Source organism: Theobroma umbraticum, unplaced genomic scaffold (genome assembly GCF_002168275.2).
Source record: "Theobroma umbraticum cultivar Fairchild unplaced genomic scaffold, ASM216827v3 scaffold_30.0, whole genome shotgun sequence".
Classification (NCBI taxonomy): domain Eukaryota; kingdom Viridiplantae; phylum Streptophyta; class Magnoliopsida; order Malvales; family Malvaceae; genus Theobroma; species Theobroma umbraticum.
In genome coordinates, this window is record NW_018397254.1 from 11,401,751 (window position 1) to 11,409,532 (window position 7,782).

The window sequence follows — 7,782 nt, forward strand, 5'->3', positions numbered from 1 at the left end:
AAAAAAAAAATATATGTTTGCTATAGCTAGTGGATCTTTCTCTGTCTCTGAGTAATAGAGAAAAGCCTAGGAGCCCACACTTTAAAATATCATACTTGTGCTCATGGCCTATTTATCTAAAGTCTTTGTCCCTTATTGAAAAGCTCAACAAACCCCCTAATGTTGCAGAAGCTCCATCGTAGAATGGGTACGATGGGTTCTAGACCACAAGTCATGGTGTTGTCATTTTAGAGAGAGATAGAGAGAGATTCTTCTTTGAGAAGATATGGAGAAGAATGTGCCAGGGGACCAAAGCCAACTAGGTCTGACAGCTTGGCACCATGCCATTTGCATTTTCCCTCCAAGTTTATAAGCCATCAATTGAAAGTGATAAAGTTTCCATCCCCATTTTGTGTTGCAATTTGAATTGGGATTGCTTCGATCAGATTTTTAGAAAGCTCAACCGAAGCCTACAAATCCATCATTTCATTTATGATGGCATGTTATTTGCCATCTGATTTCTTTACTCCAATGGTCGGTCGTGATGAAGATTCTCTTTTTGTTTTGTTTCTTTTGTTTTAATGTCTCAAAAGTCCGAAAGTTCTAAAACAGCTAATTCCCTTCTTAGTCTCTTCTCCAAAACCCTGCTGAATTGGACAGTCACAAAATCATTGTACTTAAATTTGTTGTGGATTTTTGACAAGGAAAAGAAGGTGTTATATCGGAGTTAATTGTAGCAATTATAACAACGAAAAAGGGGTATTTTAATGATGAAACCCTTTATGATCAATGGTGTCATTTGGTACTTTTTAATGCCTATCCCCTGTTCGGCTGTTCCCTAAATCAGATATATAGGATAAGGTATATGGTGAGTCTCAGGATATATAATTCGAAGAAAGAAAGTGAGATGCCCATTTTTTATTCTCAAAATAGTTTGAGGCTAGCTAGTGAAAAATTTAAGCCAGAGCTACAAAATATGTATCTGTAAAAATAATTAATTACAATATTAAAACAAAAATCTCTAAACCACAGTGAAAAGAAATAAAACTAATCAAATAAATCTTACAAATCAACAATACTTGTGGCAATATGTAAGAACAATTACTGAGAAAATGTTATTACGTGTACGGTAGGCTTTAGATGAGTTTCAAATTGATTGAAAATGAAGGGTTGGAATAATGTTGAAGAATTCTTGACTATGTCTATCACCAATCTTATCAAATCTCAGTATTTTCAATCCAAAACGGAAGGTACGGTTTTACAGGCCAAGTTGAGGATTTCATCTTTAAGGATATATTACAATCACAAGCAAATTAGTTTTTATTTTGATTTTTAGGGTTTTTTTTTTTGGAAAGATCGTGATTGTTTTTTATTTAATGAAAGGTTCTCACCTTGGAACTTTGAAAAAGAAGAGAATTTGTGGTCTTATACTCACAAGATATGACATACTTGTATAAATTCACCCTAAAGAGAGTAAATTCCTACTGTTTATTGAAGTATCCAAATTTTTTATAATCTCCTTCTTACCGGAGATAAGTTATAAGGTTGTGATAATTTTATAATCTTTTAGTCGTGTCTAGTGATCTAATCTTATAAGTATAAGATGAAGTTAAAACATTGGTTTTATTATATCTTCGAGGTTATTTGCAAATTCTTTTTGCATACCGAATTGTGGGGTGAAATAAGCGTTAAAAATAGTGACTATTACAAAATGGCTTCCCTAAAAGAAATGGCTACCAACATTATCAAATTAGACCGCTCTGAATGATATAATTTTATCCATTGAGAAAAAAGGATGCCCTTCCTCATTACAACTCTCAAGGTTGCTTATGTTGCAACGACATCAAGACCAAAGGGAAATGAAAGGCTTGTGGACCAAATTCATTTAAGGCAAAAATGGGATAATAACGATGTAAGATGGATCACATTCTTAATAGAATGTTTGTTTGACGCCTACCGAAATAAGGCTAATGAAAAACAGCTTGAGGATAAGTTGGAGGCTAGATACATGGCTAAAGATGCAACTAGTAAGAAATTTCTAGTTAGTCGTTTTAATAATTACAAAAAGGCATATGGTCGTGATATAATGGATCAATTTCATGAGATTGAATGCATTTTTAATAGCTTTAAGGAATATAATCTTAACAAGGATGAGGTTATTGTTGTGTCTTCTGTGATTGACAAACTTCCTCGCCCATGAAGAAACCTTGAGAAAACTCTAAAGCATAAAAAAGAGAAGATGTCTCTTGAGAACCTTAGTAATCATCTTCGAATAGAGGAAGATTGTTATAACTAGGATCAAGTCAAACAAGATAAGAAGGATAAAAATCTTGAAGTAAAGAATCTTGAGATTTCAAAGGTCAATGTGATGGAAAACAAAACCATCAAACAAACTGGTTTCAAACCATAAGACAAGCATTCTGTTAGTATTAATGCCAACAATTAGAAAATAAAAAAAAACAAAATGATCTATGTTTTCATTGCAACAAGCTTGGACATATCAAGGAAGAATGTAGACTTTTGAAAAAGAAGACATAAGGCGTGAACAACAACAAATTAGTTGCCATTATTTCTAAGATCAATCTTCTCCAAAATGATGGAGCATGGTGGATCGATAGTGAAGCAACAAAGCATGTATACAAGGATAAGAATTTCTTCAAGTTCTTTGAACTTGTTAGTGATGGAATAGTGTTGTACATGGGGAATTCCTCCATTGCATAAGTGAAAAGAAAAGGCATTGTTGAACTTATGTTTAATTCTAGAAAAGTTCTTGTATTAAATGATATTTATTTTATACTAGAAGTTAGGTAAAAATCTAGTGGCTAGTGGCTTGTTAAATAAGTTTAGCTTCAAATTAGTATTGGAGGCAGATAAGCTTATCCTTATATATCCCACACATAACCCCATTGAAACTGATGGCTTTATAATAAAACAATAAAAAAATTAAAAAAAAGTGGAGTCAATCTAGATGAAAATAGAGGAAACATGAACAATTGGAGAAAGGATTAAAGAGATCAGCTTTTCACAATGTTCCTGGATAAAGTCAGTCTTTGAGTTTCATGGCAAGAACTTAAAGATATTTTTGAAGCCTATGGGCGAGGGATGGATCTATTCATAGTTAAGGGAGGCGTGGGCTCAGGTAGAAAAAGAAGTACATTCGTGTTTGTAAGATACAAAACTAAAGAAGAATTAAGGAAAACAATTGCATATAGAAACTAGAGGATGGTTGATGGACATAAGATTGTCAATAAGGTGGCATTCGGATGGAAACCTTGAAAGAGAAAGCAAATTGAGCCATACACAGAACCCAGAATGGGAAACAAGATGTTCGAAAGAAACAGGGACTCCAAGTTGTATAAAAAATTTTAAAAGAAAATGGAAGGGTCTTAGAGAAGATTGAGTTGAGTTAGAAAATTAGCAACAACGAGGAGGGTGGTAGAAAGGAGTTTAGCTTGATAATAGAGTTCTTATCTTTTTCCTTACGATTGATTTTGGGTAGCTTGAAAGAAATGCAATTGGCGTAATGAAGTCGAACTTCAACCATCAAGTGGTCCAATTGAAGCTTTTTAACTAGGGTATTCATGCCCATATTCGACCCATGGGTGGTCATAAATTTTTGCTCACATTTGAAGATAAGAGTGAGATGGAATGGCTTATTGACAAGTATTTAAGAATATTTTAGATGTGGTTCAACTCGACGAAGCCTTTCTATGACATTGAAAATCTTGATAGTTTACTACAGTGGATGAAAATCCAAAATGCCCCCTTGACCTTATGGCATGAAGCTTTTTGCAAGAAGGTCTGCTGCATATTGGGAAATTATATAAGGATGGATAGTGCTATGGTTCTAGTTGAGCAATTTGATTGTGCTAAGATCTTGATTGAAAGATCAATCGATAAATGATAACTCTATTATATAGAGTTAATTTGACACATTTTGGGAGTTTAAGTAGCTAGATCTTTGAGATTTTAGATTTGAATTTTAGTATTTTAGGTGTTTTTTTTAGTTTAAGTTTGATTACATGTTGAGCGATTAATTTAAGTTATTTTAGTTAAATTTTATGTTATTTTATTTTAAATTACTTTAAGAGTAGTTATTGCTAATTTCTCTTATTACTTTTCTAGGAAATTTGATGAAAAATGCTCATTTGATAAGAATCAGTGCAAGTATAGTGATGGCTTTATTCGTATATATTTTGGTATTTTAATTATTTCTTTCTATACATAACTCCAAATGAAATGGTTCTTAAACCACTAGAATGATAAGAGGAAGGGCTACAATTTTTATGTTATCACTTCCCCCAATTCAGATTTGATCATAGTCAACATATTTGTCTAAGGTAGAGCATTGTAGCAGTATGCATGGACTGAGCATGATGCAGTATTTGGAGAATATTTTTCAATCTTAAAGTCCAATTGATATGATTCTTAAGCCATTGGAAAGTTAAGAGATAGGGCTAAAACTTTCATTTTACCACTTTACCCAGTTTAGACTAGATCAGAGTGAAAATCATATTTGAAATTGATAGATTGCTACAACATTAGGAGAACAAGGCTGTAACATTGGTGTAAGAAAGCACACAACACATTTTCCCCAAGAGCTTAATGTCGCAACTTTGAAGAAGTATTACCGTAATGCTGGGTGATTTTCTAAAAATAAAAATTTGATGGGATTTTGGGAATTAGGTTCCTTGGAGTCTATTTAAAGGGGCCTTTTTAGAGATTTTAAAGAAGAGATAGCAAGCAACTATTCTGGAGATTTGGAGCCAAGAACAAAGTAGGAAAATGAGAGAATTTGAGAGAGAATTGAGATTGCAAAGTTTCAACACTTAGTTTTTTCTTTACTTTTGTGTTTCTTTTATTTTCTTTGACTTGGATTCATAGCTAAATTTTTTTAGATGTTGTTTTTATTAGTTATTATGAGCTAAATTATCTTTCAAGGATTGTGGTAGATTTTAACATGTAGTTTGAATATTAATTTCTCTTTTATTTATCATGAATAGGTGTAGTTTTGCTTATTCAAATATGTTTTTAATGCTCTTGATTACTTGGTCAAAAATTAACTGATTTGTGAATCTAATTAAAATTTGACAGAGAGATTTTAGATTGGATTAAGGTTTGAATAGTGTATGTTCACGTCACTTAAGTTTCGGATTTGTGATTTGGGTAGACATATGTCAATTGTCATACATAGCCACATTAGGACATTTACTTAATGAACATATAATTTAATTGATTTTTATAGACATATAGTGAACTAATTAAGTTAAGTATTTGCACAAGCAATTCGACAGAGACTTGCCCATAACTTTGGATTATAGGTTAGTAAAACCATCCAAGAAAGATAAATAATAAGAAGAGCTGATATCAGATGAAATATTGAATGAACCCATAATCCTAGATCTTTAATATATTATTTTTGTTAACTTATTTAATTTGTTAGTTTATTTAGTATTGATTTTTAATTATTTTTAATTAGTTTTTCTTTAATTTTTGGATTGTTTAAATAAGATTAATATGTTTTATAATTTTAATACTTAGTGAAACTTTAGAAATAAATCTCTATGGAAATGATACTCTGCTTCATCACTATATTACTTGTTCGATACATATACTTGTATGTGCAAAATCGACAACAACAAAGAAATCCCAAAGGCCTTTGAAATGATGGTGAATGGTAACAAAATTGTTCTATTGATCATGACTGAAAGCATAGTGGAAAGAGGCTTAAAGGAATACCAGGAACTGAGTAAAACTCCCACACTATAGAGTTGTTTGAATCTTGGATGATGGAGGAATGGCGGAGGAAATGTCAATCGGTAAGAATACAAAAAAGGCAAAAAAGTCATTTGGCTAAGAAAATTTGAAGTGCAACAAATTTGTTGCATCGAATATGATGAACAAATCAAAAGAGAGCATGCATATGGAGTCAAGAGCATAGTGTGCATGGAGTCAGGAGCATAGTCGAGACAATAAAAACATGACAAAGGTCCTAAAGAGCAGAGGTTGTAAAAGACTTCAGGTGAATTGGCTTTAAATGTAAGAGTTAAGCTTGTGAGTAAAGCCTAATTTTATAAATGACTAGGAATGTAAAGCAATTCACTAAATATGATGGAATCTCCAAGCTTTGGACCTGGATATTAGTTTTAGCCCAGTTGCATAGGTATGAGTAGTGGTGACATAGGTTCAGATGGGGTTAATCAAGACTTGATATTCAAAGCCTAAAATGATGGAAGAGGGTGGACTAATGTGGGACTATCTTTGGAAGAATTAATTGGTGGGCAAAAAAACCAAATAAGGAAGTTTTGAAATAGTAACAAAAGAGCTTGGCTAGTCAAACAGAAAAGGAATCAAGCAAAACATCAGAAAGAGTTTGGAAGATTCGGTTGATAGAATTTACAGTAATTGTGAGAGTTTGGTTTCAAATAGAGCAATTAAGAAACAAAATGCAATAGTAAGAAAAAAAGAGAGGACACTATGAGGTTAGGAAAAAGTTTGGGAGTGATTTTTGAACAAGAACATCAACACATGGTGTTGAATTTCGAAGACATGGATAAGGTAAAAAAGATAGAAAGACGAGACCGTTTACCATGAGGTTAGTGCTGTGCAATTGGATTCTTTATTTTCATGATTTGCAATTTATGGAACATCAGAGATATTGAGAGACCATAGAAATGGAGGGTGGTCAGAAACCTTATTATTGGACATAGGTCGAAAATCCTGATGCTGGAAGAAACCAAAACGGAGAAATTGCAAGTGAGATGGGTAAAATGAATGTGGGGAAATAAGACTGGTAAGTGGTTGGTTTTTGATGTGGTAAGTGCTTTTGGGGGTTTAGTTAGCTACTGGGATGATGAGTTTTTATAATAGACAATCACATCATTGATAGGAGATATATTTTAGTTTTAGGGAAAATTAAAAAAAATGAGTTTTGGTGTGGTTGGGGGAATTTTTATGCCTAAAATCTTATCATGATAGACAATTGTTGTAGGAAGACCTGATTGAGAAAATGAGAGTGCATGAGATCCCATGAATCATTTTAGGAGATTTCAATGTTGTTAAGAGTTGTGAAGAAAAAATAAGAGGCCTAGTTAATGATAGAGCAATGAGATAGGTTTTGGATTTTATCGAGAAGGCAGGGTTGGTTGACTTACTGATGTGCGGTGGCCATTACACATGGAGTAGCAATAAGGAAACAAAATCATATAGTTGAATTGACAAATTTTTAGTAGCTACAAAAATCTTGGATTAATGCCAAAACCTTCAATAACATTGCCTTTTAAGATCGATAACTAATCACAAATCTTATTCTACTTTTTATGGAAGAGAAAGATTGAGGCCTCAAACCATTTCATTTTTTTAACCATTGGTTCGAGGAAAGAGACTTCCATGAAATGTTCAATAAGGCATGGTAAGAGATAGAAACCCAAAGGGGGAAAAGAGCTAGAGCAACATAGATTGAAAGGGTTAAGACAAACATTAAAGATTGGCAAAAAGCCAACTTTAGTACTATGTAAAAGAGGATCCAGAACACAGAACAAATTATCCATGATCTTGAAATGGAGTTGTAGAATGAGGTATCAAACAATGAAATTAAAAAGGAACATTCAATTATTATCTGTTAAACGAACATTCAATTCCTTTTTTTTTCTTTTCAGGCCAAACTTTTAATTTTGTTTGTTACTTTCCAAGCACTCTCAACCTTGCATCTTGCTCAGCCACCAGAGTTTATATTGACCTGGACATACTAAAAACAACCACATTCATACAAAGATAACAAGTATGTTTAAAGCACTTTATATT